General features: G+C 36.3%; 2 protein-coding genes across 5 annotated transcripts in view; one reads left to right on the forward strand and one right to left on the reverse strand.

The window, feature by feature from the left end:
* The window catches only part of PTRH2 (peptidyl-tRNA hydrolase 2), a 1,137,200-nt gene that overhangs the window by 349,028 nt on the left and 773,566 nt on the right, over positions 1 to 14,606 (forward strand). The window contains exon 1 of one of the 3 annotated variants that reach the window (XM_050764784.1): positions 9,781 to 9,792. The exons of the other annotated variants lie outside the window; for them this stretch is intronic. The gene's annotated coding sequence lies outside the window, so the exon portion shown is untranslated. Of the gene's footprint in view, positions 1 to 9,780; positions 9,793 to 14,606 lie in introns of those variants that run through there. 3 annotated transcript variants of the gene reach the window in all.
* BRIP1 (BRCA1 interacting helicase 1) overlaps positions 1 to 14,606 on the reverse strand; it is a 176,950-nt gene that overhangs the window by 75,437 nt on the left and 86,907 nt on the right. The window lies entirely within an intron of this gene.

Raw genomic sequence — 14,606 nt, forward strand, 5'->3', positions numbered from 1 at the left:
GTGGTATGTGCCTGTGATCCCAGTTACGTGGGAGGCTGAGATGGGAGGACTGCTTCAGTTCTGGAGGTTGAGGCTACACTGAGCTATGATCATGCCACCATACTCCAGCCTGGGCGATAGAGTAAGACCCTATCTGAAAAAGTAAATAAAAATAACATAAAATATTAAAAATAAGAGTATCCAGATGCTTTGTAAGATGGCAAAGATGAAGGGGAAAGACTAGTTTTTTCTAGCTGAGACTTTGTTCACTCATTCCTTCCTCCCTTCCTTTCTTCTCCCCTCCCTTCCAGAAGAAAACAGACAGGTAAAGATTTAGAAAGAACAATGGAGAGTAAATAGAATACTAAGTCTGAAATACTACAAGTTATGAGAGGAAAGGACGGTCACAATTTGGAAGGTCTGACGAAGTGGTATGTCCTCTGTGTCTATCCAGATTTTAGTTCAGGCAAAGAGCTATGAGGAACACTTCATACAAGGGAGAATTTGGTGACTATGACACATTTCCACAGAACACAATGTGTTTATTTTAATTTCTTCAGTGGAGTTTTTTTTTAAGTACCTTAAAACCTTTTGTTAAGGATAACACAGGGGCTACATGCAAATTTGGAGTACAATTCTATAGCAAAAACATACTCTTATTTTAGCGAAAATGGCCTACAGCAAATTTTCAGTTTCAGATAACAAAATATTTAGGTCTACAGCTTTTATATTCTCATTGCAGGTGACATTCGAATTACACATTTAGACAGCTTAACTATTTTCGTCTTGCCAGAGAAATCACATAAATAACCAAACACAAAAATAACTCAACTGTTAAATTCTCTTAGGTATCCTAACTAGGCACCTAAAAATCAAATTAAAGGAAAGTACAATGACACAGAGCTGTCTCTCAGGTCTTTTGGCTTACATATATAAAAAATGTGAGGTATCTTTGTTGTAAATATCTTAATAGCTCATAAAGGGTAAATACTATTCATATAGGGAGACCAGTCAACATATAGTGATAGAGATGATTTAATTTACCAATTGGTGTTCACATCACTTCAATTTGTTAACCTCATAGGCAATTTTTTTAAAAGTCAGATCTCACAAACTAAAAGACACTTTGGAATGTCCATGTCTTATCTGGATATTGTCATTTTATTTTGTCAAACTTCTTTAAAACTAGTATTTCACTAGGGAGGCAATAAGTTCGAATGCAACCTAGTGGGGAAATCCTGCATTTGCTCAATGTCCATAGCTCTTACACAGTTCCAGATGTTCAGTACATTAATAATACACTAACTCAAAGCCTCTTTTTGAAACTTTAGAAAGTGCAAATTGCATTAAGACCTCTTTGCCCTCATTAATGGTATTGTTACAATCCCAGTCCTCTGGAAAATGTTTTTTGGCATGTGTTTAACTTTATAATATTGCCATTTACTCACTTTAATAGCCAGTACTCAAGTCTTAATGCTTTTAATAGGCCTGCCTAAACAGACTACCATCTTTTGTAATCTTATTCACATAATTTATTTCATAAGTAGAACCTGGTATATTTTTCCATCTAAAGATGAGTCTTCATTATTCATTTCATGAGGTATTCATATGTTTTAAATGTTTACTTTCTTTTATTCAGTTGACATGTACCCATAGGTGGCATATGTTAGAAATAAAAGAAGAGTTCCTTTTAAACACTAATAAAAATGAAAAAATAGTAGTTTTTTAAAATAACTTTTTTAGTTAGAGTAAAAATGAGTATCTTTAATTTTTGCTAAATACAAACTGAAAATATAGGAAAACTAAGAATATGAATTCCTGTTGAAACAACTGCCTATTTGGTAATATTTGACTCAGCACCTTCACCTCAAGAGGCTGGGTTATATTTCAGAATCAAACTTTCAATGAACACAGGTGCAGTCAGAGGTGCACTTGGAGGAATATTATAGACAAATACTGCCCTAAAGTGAGAGTAAGACCTCTGTTGGCAATCTAACTGGAAGTGAAGATCCTACAGCCCTCTCTGAAAAGAAACACTCCCTCTCATAAATTAGTTAAAATATTGAGGACTCTGAAAATGTCAGAGCTGCACTACTAGTGCCTTACTGCACTAGTGACACCTCGATTTACAGTTACTTCTTGATATATTCTGACAAAAATATACAATATTTACAATGCAAAAAACTTCAAAAAATGACATTTGTAAAACAACTAATATGTTTACACATGAAAATCTACTTTCCTGAAATCATGTGAAAAGAAAACAATAAAAGCCAGATGTGGTGGCTCACACCTGTCATCCCAGCAGTTTGGGAGGCCAAGGCAGACAGATTGCTTGAGCTCAGGATTTCAAGACCAGCCTGGGCAACATGGCTAAACCCCATCTCTACAAAAGAATTAACTGGGCATGGTGGTATGTTCCTGTAGTCCCAGTTACCCAGGAGGCTGAAGTGGGAGGATCACCTGAGCCGGGGAGGTGAAGAGTACAGTGATTGCACCACTACATTCTAGCCTGGGCAACAGAGTGGGACACTGTCTTGAAAAAAGAGAGAAAAAAGAAAAGGAAACAATAAGAACTCAATACTATGTTATATATGGAACAAATTCTTAACTCTTTGAAACATAAATTCTGAATTACTGTTGTTTCATCAACAGTTATTTCATCAATGTCTAAAGTAACCATTTAGTTAAAATGTACATAATCTGACTTGTTTTGCTTTTTTAGAGTAAAGAACTGTTGACTGAGTTAATATTGGCTACAATCTGAATAAACTTATTCACTCAAATTCAACTATATGTTTCATTCTTTTCCTGAATAAATTAACCGTAGGCGAAAAAGGCAACTTGTTTTCTATACTTCTGTAAATGGGCTAATAATTAAACTATAATGAGGTCAGTGCACTTGCACTGTTAAAATCCAGACTGAGGGAAGCAAGTGAAGCAACCACTATATTACCTAAAAGTTACTACTTTCAAGTATTGCCATCTGAATCTGCTGCAAATTTGTTGCTCTAAAACTTGAAAAGAAATGTTTCAGAGAAAGCATCACTTCACAGTCTAGTGAATAAGATCCAAAAGAAAAATATTTAAATTACAATGCAGTGCATAACAAACATAGAAAGGCCTCAAGGCATACCACTACAGGAAACCATCAAATCACAAAGGAAGACAGCAAGAGAAATAAAGAAACAAAGCACCTACAGGAGAACTAGAAAATAATTCACAATGCTGGGTGGGCGTGGTCACTCATGCCTGTAATTCCAGCACTTTGGGAGGCCGGGGCAGAAGGATTGCTTGAGGCCAAAGGATTGCTTGAAGCCAGGAGTTTGAGACCAGTGTGGGCAAAAGCAACACCCTGTCTCTAAAAAAAAAAAGTTTTTAAAAAAATTTATATGGGTGTGGTGGCATATGCCTGTAGTACCAGCTACTCAGGAGGCTGAGGTTGTAGGATCCCTTCAACCCAGGAGTTCAAGGTTATGGTGGCCTATGATCACACCCCTGCACTCTGGCCTGGGTGACAGAGCAAGACCCTGTCTTAAATAAATAAATAAATGGCAATAATAACTCCACCTTTCAATAACTACCTTGAATGTAAATCAATTACACTCTAGCAAAAAGACAGAGTCTTAATTGCTAGAGCAATTTAGAAAGAGTAAGAAAAGAAGATCCAACTATATGCTGCCTACAAGAGATTTGCTTTTAGGGATGCACACAGGCTGAAAGTGAGCAGCTGAAAAAAGCTATTCAACAAAATGGAAACCAAAAGACAGCAGGGTTATCTGTACTGACATAAGACAAAATAGACTAAGTCAAATACTGTAAAGAAAAAAACTAAGAAGAACATCATTTAACAAAAAAAAGGTCAATTCATCAAGAGGATATAACAATTGTAAATACATATGCACCTAACATCAAAGTACCTAAATATGTAAAGCAAGTATTAAAGGATCTGAAAAGAGAGATAGATTCTAATACAATAATAGTAGGAGACATCAATACCCCACTTTCAACAATGAACAAATCATCCAGACAGAAAATATATTTAAAAACACTGGACTTGAATAAATTTAGACCAAATGGACCTAACAGGCGTATACAGGCATACCTTGGAGATATTGCAGGTTCAGTTTCAGACCACCACAATAAAGCAAATATCACAATAAAGTGAGTCATACATTTTTGTTACCCAGTACATATAAAAAGTTATGTTTATACTATACTATAGTCTACCATGTATACAAGTGGCATTATGTCTAAAAAATACATACCTTAGTTTTAAAATACTTTATTGCTAAAAAATGCTGACACAGAGACATGAAGTGAGTATATAGTATTAGAAAAATGGTGACAATAGACTTGCTTGACACAGGGTTGCCACAAACCTTTAATTTATGGGAAAAAAAAAACCCAGAATATTTGCAAAGTGTAATAAAGCAAACACAATAAAATAAGGTATTCCTGTACAGAATATCCCATCCAACAGCAACAGAATACACATTCTTCTCAAATACACATAAAACAGTCTCCAGGATAGATGATATTTTAGGCCATGAAACAAGTTTTAACAAATTTAAGTTTGTTATCATATCAAGTATCTTTGCTGGCCACAATGGTATAAAACTAGAAATGAATAACAGGAAAATTCACAAATATATGGAAATTAAACGACATGTTCCAGCAACCAAAAAACCAAGGGGGCAATGAAGAAATTAAAAGGGAAATTTTAAAAAATATATTGAGACAAACAAAAATGGAAACACAATATACCAAAACTTAGGGGACGCAGCAAAAGCAGTCCTAATAGGAAAGTTTATAGTAACAAATGCCTACATCAAAAAAGAAGATCCCAAATAAATAACATTACTCCTCAAGGAACTAGAAAAAGAAGAACTAAGCCCAAAATTAACAGAAGGAAAGAAATAATAAAGATCACAGAAGAAATAAATAGAGACTAGGAAAACAACACAAAGATCAACAAAACTATGAATTGGTTTTTGAAAAGATAAATTAAATCAACAAACCTTTAGCTAGATTAACAAGAAAAAAAGAGAATATTCAAATAAAAGGAGAAACAAATGAGGAGATATTATAACTGATACCACAGAAATACAAAGGATCAAAGTGACTATTACAAACAATTATATGCCAACAAAACAAACTGGATAACCTGGAAGAAATGGATAAATTCCTAGACACAACCAACCAAGACTGAATCATAAAGAAATAGAAAATCTAAACAGACCAATGAGTTCTTTCCAATCAAAGAAAAGTCCAAGACCAACTGTTGGCTCACTGCTGAATTCTACCTAACAGTTAAAGAACTAATACCAATCTTTCTCAAATGATTTCAAAGAAGTTGAAGAGGAGGATATACTTCTAAATTATTTTTACATGACCAGTATTATCACCCTGATACCAAAGCCAGACAAGGACAATACAAGAAAAGAAAACTACAGGCCAGTATCCTTGATAAACAGAAATGCAAAAATCCTCAACAAAATACTAGCAAACCAAATTCAACAACACATTAAAAGAACAAATCAACATAATCAAATGGGATTTATCACTGGGATGGAAAGATGGTTCAACATATGTAAATCAATAAATGTATACAGCACATTAATAGAATGAAGGACAAAAACCATATGATCATCTCATTAGATGTAGAAAAATCATTTGACAAAATTCAACATCCTTTCCTGAGAAAAACTTTTACTAAATTAGGTATAGAAGAAATGTACTGCATATTTGGCCAAAAAAGGCCAAATATGTTAAGCCCACACTTACTATTATATTCAATGGTGAAAAATTGAAAGCCTTACCTCTAAGATCTGGAACAAGACAAGGATGCCCACTTTCACTATGTCCATTTAACATAGTACTGAAGTCCTTGCCAGAAAAATGTAGAAAGAGAAAGAAATAAAAATCACCCAAATAGAAAACAAAAAAGTGAAACTGCCCTTGTTTGCTGAAGACATAATCTTATATATATATAGAAACCCTTAAAGACTACACCAAAAAACTGTTAGAATAAATGAATAAATACAGTAAACTTGTAGGATACAAAATCAACACACAAAAAATCAGTAGCATTTCTATATACTAATAACAGACTGTCCAAAAGAGAAATTAAGAGAACTCCTTTTACAATAGCTACCAAAAAGAGAGAGAAAGAAAGAAAGAAATTTAACTGAGGTGAAGAAAGGCTTGTACACTGAAATCTATAAAATGTTGATGAGAGAAATTGTAGAAGATACAAATAAATAGCATGATATTCTGTGCTCATAGACTGGAAGAACATTGTTAAAATGTTCACATTACCCAAAGTGACATACTGATTCAATGTAATCTCTATCAAAATTCCAATGTCATTTTTCATAGAAATAGACAAAAGAATCCTAAAGGTCATACTGAGCCACAAGAAGCTCTGAATAGCCATGGCAGTCATGAGTAAAAAGAATAAAGATGGGGGGGAGGGATTGCATTGGGAGTTATACCTGATGTAAATGACGAGTTGATGGGTGCAGCACACCAACATGGCACAAGTGTACATATGTAACAAACCTGCACGTTATGCACATGTACCCTACAACTTAAAGTATAATAATAATAAAAAAAAAAAAAAAAAAAAAAAAAAGAATAAAGATGGAGGCATCACATGACCTGATTCCAAACCATACTACAAAGCTATAGTAATTAAAACAGCATGGTATTGGCATAAAAAACAGCCACAGTGACCAATGAAACAAAGAGCACAGAAAGAAACCCATGTATGTGTTCAACTGATTTTCAACAAAGGTGCCAAGTATACACAATGGGAAAAAAATGACTCTCTAAAAATGGTGCTAAGAAAATTAGATATCCACATGCAGAAGAATGAAAATGGACCTTTATCTCACAATATATAAAAAAATCAACTCAAAATGAACTAAAGACTTAAACCCAAGACCTGAAACTGTAAAACTACTAGAAGAAAACAGAGGGGGAAAACTACATAACATTGGTCTAGGCAACAATTTTTTGGATTTGATCCCAAAAGCACAGACAACAAAAGCAAAAATAGGCCAATGGAATTACAACAAACAGAAAACCATGAACAAACTGGCAACCTACAGATTGGGAGAAAATATTTACAAGCTATATATCCAATAAGGAGTTAATATCCAAAATATATAAGGAACTCAAACAACTCATTAGCAAGAACACAAATAACTCAATTTAAAAATGGGCAAGGGACTTCAATAGACATTTCTAAAAGAAGACATACAAATGACCAACGGATATATGAAAAAATCACTAATCATTAGGGAAACGCAAATTAAAACCATGATGAAACATTACTTTATGCCTATAACAATGGCTACTGTCAAAAAGATGAAAGATAAAAAATTAACCGGACGTGGTGGCAAGCGCCTGTAGTCCCAGCTACTCGGGAGGCTGAGGCAGGAGAATGGCATGAACCCGGGAGGCAGAGCTTGCAGTGAGCTGAGATCCAGCCACTGCACTCCAGCCTGGGAGACAGAGCGAGACTCCGTCTCAACAAAAAAAAAAAAAGAGAAAAAAAAAAAAAAAACTCCTCAGAAATAGTACTTTGTACAAAGGCAGACAACCAATGCACTGGTTTGAGCTCTAACCATTCATTCACCATGTCCTGTAGAGAATGATGTATCTTTTGAAAGACTTTTCAAAAATGCATAATCCTTGAGTTAACTTGATATCTTAAAATCAAAGGCTAGAGATTGGGAGAGCTCACTTCTATAATTTGCATTTGCTGTATATTTGAGAATACATAAAATACAAGAACCCAAATAGATGGGTGAAACTCTTAAAATGTTAAAATCGTAGCTAGAAGTTAGAAACCTGTAAGCCATATTAAAGAGATAAAATAAGTACAGTATTTCTCTATGAACATAGATGAAAAAGGATGGAAAAGATACTAGATATTCAAGATACACTATATATACATGAGGTGTCAAATATCCAAGATACATTTAACATATCTGAGGCATATAAAATACTACCCAATATTCATAAAATCTTATTCAGCCACCCATTGGTGACACCCATTCTGGTCCATCTATCCTCTGCCCAAGAAAGGCAAATAAAATACATTGTAGCTCAGCAGACAAATTGATGGACTACAGCTGTGGCCAAGTGCATTTGCTCTGGCATTACTCTAATAAAGTGTGTCAATTGTGCATCTGTTGTGTCCCCTTGCTTAAACTTCATTTCTAGTCTCTGTAAGCACACCATCAGGAAAGGAGAGCTGATGTGGAACAGAGAAAGACAAGACATAAACATTGCACAGCCCAAGATTTAGGTAGTGTGGTCCTTCCACCCACTTACATTGTATTCATGTGTTAACCTACCCTCAACTTTTTCCCCTTGCCTCCCACTGTGTATTTTAAATATCTTTACTAAACTGTGTGATTCAAGCATCCTAATGTGGTGTCACTTTTTTGTCCCATGACCTCCGGGATAAGTGTATTTGGAGACTACCACTGCATCAAGTTAACATCCCTCCTGACACCATCGAAATCATCTAAAATCAAAAGGTGCCAATATGAAACTGTCAGCCAAAAAGGAAAATCAATTGGTCGCTACCATGAAGATTAACTAGGTAGATATTGAAGACTGTAACCAAGATGAAACAACTAGAACCTCCAAATTTTTCTAGTCCATATCAAGCTCAAAAATTGCTTTAATATGTAAAATGTACAGTAAATTAATCATAAGTTATACTTAAGTAATTTGCCTGTCATTTCCCAAAAGTGCTTTCTGTGGGGAAAAGAAAGAAAGATCAGACTGTTACTGTGTCTATATAGAAAGAAGTAGACATAAGAGACTCCATTTTGTTCTGTATTTGAGATGCTGTTAATCTGTGACCCTACCCCCAACCTTGTCCTTGCAAGAGACATGTGCTGTGGTGACTCAACGGTTAAAGGATTTTGGGCTGTGCAGGGTGTGCTTTGCTAAACAAGTGCCTGAAGGCAGCTTGCTAGTTAAAAGTCATCACCATTCTCTTAATCTCAAGTACCCAGGGACACGTACACTGCCAAAGCTCGCAGGGACCTCTGCCTAGGAAAGCTAGGTATTGTCCAAGGTTTCTCCCCATGTGATAGTCTGAAATATGGCCTCGTGGGATGGGAAAGACCTGATTGTCCCCCAGCCTGACACCCGTGAAGGGTCTGTGCTGAGGAGGACTAGTACAAGAGGAAAGAAGGCCTCTTGGCGGTTGTTGGCAGTTGAGATAGAGAAAAGCATCTGTCTCCTGCCCGTCCCTGGGCAATGGGACATCTCGGTATAAAACCCGATTGTGTGTTCTGTTTACTGAGAAAGGAGAAAACCGCCTTAGGGCGAAAGGCGGGACTTGCTAGAGCAATGCTGCTCTTTATGCACTAAAAAGGTTTACAGAGATGTTTACATATGCATATCAAGGCACAGCACTTTTCCTTAAACTTATTCATGTCACAGAGATCTTTATTCATATGTCTTACTGCTGACTTTCTCCCTACCATGATCCTATTATCCTGCCACTTCCTTTTCTTTAAGATGGTAAAGATAATTATCAATAAATACTAAGGGATCTCAGAGACCGGTACCGGCATAGGTCCTCGGTATGCTGAGCGCCGGTCCTCTGGGCCCACTTTTTCTTTCTCTATACTTCGTCTCTGTGTCTCATTTCTTTTCTCAAGTCTCTCGTTCCACCTAACGAGAAACGCCCACAGGTGTGGAGGGGCAGGCCACCCCTTCACTTTCTATATTTATCCTTACATCCGTGAAAAATAGTTTAGAACTAAGGGGGTGGGGGGAGCACAGGGAGTTAGGATGAATTCAGCTTCTAAATTTGCTACTTGATCCCTGCCTGCTGTGGTTTGAATGTCCCCTCCCAAAGTCATGTTAAAATGTAATTGTCATTGTAACAGTATTAACAGGTGCAGCATTTAAGAGATAATTAGGCCAGAAAGGTTCTGTCCTCATGGATGGGTTTAATACCTTAAAAAAAAAAAGGAGCTTTTTCTTTCTGTCTCACTTGCCCTTTCACCTCGAGATGATGCAGCAAGAAGGCCCTTACTAGATGCTGGCACCTTGATACTTGGACTTCTTAGTCTCCAGAATTGTGAGAAATAAATTTCTTTTCTTTCTATCCCGTCTGTGGTATTCTGTTACAGCATCACAAAATTGACTAAGACACTGCCTTCTCAAACTAAGTTACCTGGCCATCCTTGACTCTAGTTTAACCTTAAATTCTCTGCCTTTATTCTCCTTAGATTTTTCACTTAAAAATTATAATACATATACATATATAAACATACACACACACACATATACATACATATATACACACACACGTGTGTGTGTGTGTGTGTGTGTATTTTTTTTTTCTTTTTTTTTAGACAGAATTTCACCCTTATTGCCCAGGCTGGAGTGCAAGGCATGATCTTGACTCACTGCAACCTCCACCTTCTGGATTCAAGCGATTCTCCTGCCTCAGCCTCCCAATTAGCAGGGATTACAGGCATGTGCCACCATGCCCGGTTAATTTTGAATTTTTAGTAGAGACAGAGTTTCACCATGTTGGCCAGGCTGGTCTTGACCTCCTGACCTCAGGTGATCCGCCCTCCTCAGCTTCCCAAAGTGCTGGGATTACAGGCGTGAGCCAGCATATCCAGCCTAATCAATATATTTTTATAAAGCTTTTTGGGAACCAGATGTAGTACAAATATATTCATGTTATTTATAGATAAGTACATAAATGACTATATAAATGCACACACACACACACACAGCAAAAAACAACCTGGTTATTAAATTGTTACTTTCCAACTGCCCTACTATTTTCACTCAATTGTTAAAGCAGTGGCATCCTCTTTCAGAGTAGCTCTTATATCTATCTTCCTAACAGTTTAGCTCATAAGCAAAAATGAACGTGAAAAGCAAATGTAAATACAGGTATACCAATATGTAGGTATTTTTATATAAGTACATATTGTTCTAAATAAAAATAATATGTAAAATTAATATTTATCAGATCAACTATTTTTCAAACACTAGAATACTATTACAAGGACAGTACTGAACTAGAAAATCAGGAGTTCTAAGTTTGCTTTCACCAATTAAATGTATGACCTTAGCCATATGAATTGTCTACACAGAATGTAGTATATGCCCAGTAAACGTTTGTCAAATGAATAAACAAAGGAACAAACAAATGAATACTTATTGTTTAATAACCAAGAGCAGAAGTTCTCAAGAACTACATCTAACCTGAGAGATATACAGCCTCTCTACCATATCCCCAAAGCCTCAATGGCATAACGACTCTATTTAACACTGTAGAAAAAAAAATATTTCTTGAAAAGGCTCAGTTGATCACTTAAAGCAAATTTATATCTATAGAAATCTCAGCCTTCTACACGAGGGGAAAAAAACACTTTTCAATGTAGCATTTAGTTTCTTCTTTAGATTAAGTGCAGTATAGCTTTAAAAATGAGAACCATAACAAACTAGTAGCACTGCAAATTTCTTAACATACAAATTTAATGCTGAACAATACTTTCAAAAACTACAGCTACAGAGTGAACAGGAATGTTTGCATTTTATTCCTCATCTGACATTCAGTGATGAATGTAAAATGTTCCCTCAGGGAAAATGGTTTATACATATTACTCATAAAGATGTATTTTTTTTTAAGTCGAAGTCTGTATTGTACAAATAAAAAGATCCAACTTGTTACTTTGGCACCAGAGAGTCTCTTTTCCAAATGATTTAATAGAAAAGTTTCTATTCTCTTTATATGGACAGTTTCTTCTACCCATAAAATGAACTTTCAGAGAGTTCTAAAGCAATGCTGCTACTACTTAAATGACAACAGAGTCAAAATCAAATTTATCTTAGTGGAAGAATGGTATTCCTCCTAGTTACCATAAACTATTGCTCTGAAAGAAATGTGGGGGAAAAAAAACTAGATGAACAACGTTCTCACTCTTACCCTTAAACAAATGCTGCAGTTTAATCAAAAGAATATTAGTTTTTTCTCAGTGAAAGAGTAAAGTTTTGAGTAAATCACCCATTCTAATAATCTAGTACAGGAAGAAAAACTGGCCATTAAATGTAAGGGGAAAAAAATGACCACTAAAATGTGTGGTTTGAAAAGCTTTAGACATACATTTTTCTTTTTTAGAGACACGGTCTTGCTATTGGCCAAGCTGGAGTGCAGTGGTGTGATCACAGCTCACTGCAGCCTCAAACTTCTGGGCTCAAGTGATCCTTCTATCTCAGCCTCCTAAGTAGCCAGGACTGCAGGCTCACACCAACACCTGGCTGATATTTTTTGTTTTGTTTTTTTAAACACTGGGTCTTTCTATGTTACCCAGGCCGGTCTTGAACATCTGACCTCAAGTGATCCTCCTACCTAAGCCTCCCAAAGTGCTAGGATTATAGGCTTCTGCACTGGGCCTAGACTTCTATCCTCTTTCTTTTCTCTCTCTCTCTCTCTCTCTCTCTCTCTCTCTCTCTCTCTCTCTCTCTCTGTTTCTTTCTTTCTTTTTGATTTTTAGTAGAGGTGGGGTTTCACTATGTTGACCAATCTGGTGTCAAACTCCTGAGCTCAAGCAATCCACCCACCTAGGCCTCGCAAAGTGCTGGGATTACAGGTGTGAGTCAGCATGCCTGGTCCTTATCCTATGTTTCTTTTATGAAACTCTGCAACCATTCTTTACATTATATTTTCACGCAGGCGAAGCTAAACTCTGTGATTATGAAAATATTTTCTGTGCCTTTGCTAATACATATCTCCTCGGTCCAGAATACTATATTCCTCACTCCCACATCTACCAGTAGAAATCTAACCACCTTGGGCGGGCGCGGTAGCTCACGCCTGTAATCCCAGCACTTTGGGAGGCTGAGATGGGCGGATCACGAGGTCAGGAGATCGAGACCATCCTGGCTAACACGGTGAAACCCCGTCTCTACTAAAAAAATACAAAAAAACTAGCTGGGCGAGGTGGCGGGCGCCTGTGGTCCCAGCTACTCCGGAGGCTGAGGCAGGAGAATGGCGTAAACCCGGGAGGCGGAGCTTGCAGTGAGCTGAGATCCGGCCACTGCACTCCAGCCTGGGCAACAGAGCGAGACTCTGTCTCAAAAAAAAAAAAAAAAAAAAAGAAATCTATACACCTTTCTTTAATACCCACTGAAATACCAACCACCTCCTCTAGGAAGCTTCTCTGCTTCAATCACATATGATCTCTTCCTACTCTTAATTCCATTATCATTCTCCTTAATCCCTCTAGTGATTATAAATTTTGTCAAATAATGCAAGGATGTGTATACTTATTTTATACCATAACCCAAACTGAAATCTTCTTGAAAAGATAGTAACTTGTTCATTTTTGAATCTTTAACAGCACTTAGTGCAATACTCTGCACAAAAGTATGTACTCAATAATAATTTCTTCAATGGATTAAGTAAATAAAAATAAATGTGAAGTAAAGTTATGAGATTTCTCAGGAAGATCTTAAATATAAGCAAGGCTCTCAATATAAATATTTTGGTATTTTAAAGAAATTCAATTAAAGATATTTAAAGTTCTTTCTCAATACAAAATAAGTATTAGTATGTGGAATTAGGATGTATTGCTTTACAAGCAAAGCACAGAAATTTTAGTTTGTAGTTCTAAAATACTTCTAACTTCAAAGGCAGTAAGAAAGACTTGGAACAATAAGAGTTAGTCTCCATTCATTTGTGTGTTTATTCATCAAGCATTTATAGAGAGCTTATTATGTGCAGTTATGATACCTCTACTACCTAAATTTCATAAATATAATTTCACTTTTATTAATATTTTCATATGCCATAGTCACAAATCTTTATTCTAATGGTTCTTCCTAACCTTTTTCTTACCCTGATAAAGTAATCCCTGGGATAAAAAGTTTATGATGGCCCCTAAGATTCCCACTTCCTATATACAACCTGCATAAACTTCTCCCCGTTATGAGATAAAAATAAGATTTTACTCCCATGATTAGATTATATTATGTAGTAAAGATGAAGAGATTTTATGAATGTAATTAGTGTCTACCTTAATTGATTCTGAGTTAATCAAAAGGGAGATTATCTTGGGTGGGCCTGACTTAATCAGGTAAGAGTCCTTAAAAGATACAATGCCCCCCTATAGAAGAGACACCTTTGTTGGCTTTGAAGAAGAAGAAGAAGAAGAAAAGCAGTAGTAGTAACAAGCTGCCATGTTGTTGAGAGGGCCATATGACCAGGACCTGAATGCAACCTTTAAGACCTCAGAGTCATCCTTAGTCAACAGCTCGCAAAAGACTGGGTATCTCACTCAGTCCTAAAATTACAAGGGATAAATTCTGCAAACAAACTGAGGGACCCTGGAAGCCAATCTTTCCCCAGTCAAGTCTCTAGTGAGACCACAACCACAGGTGACCCCGCTGGAAGCCTTGTAATACACTGAGCCAGCTAAGCCATGCCCAGACTCCTGACCCACAGAAAGAGTAAGATAATAAATGTGTATTGTTTTACGGTGCTAATTTTGTGGTAATTTGTTATGCAACAACATAGAACTAATACAACCCATCTAATTATATTTCAATCCTGGTTCCTGATG

Source organism: Macaca thibetana, chromosome 16 (genome assembly GCF_024542745.1).
Source record: "Macaca thibetana thibetana isolate TM-01 chromosome 16, ASM2454274v1, whole genome shotgun sequence".
NCBI classification, from domain to species: Eukaryota; Metazoa; Chordata; class Mammalia; order Primates; family Cercopithecidae; genus Macaca; species Macaca thibetana.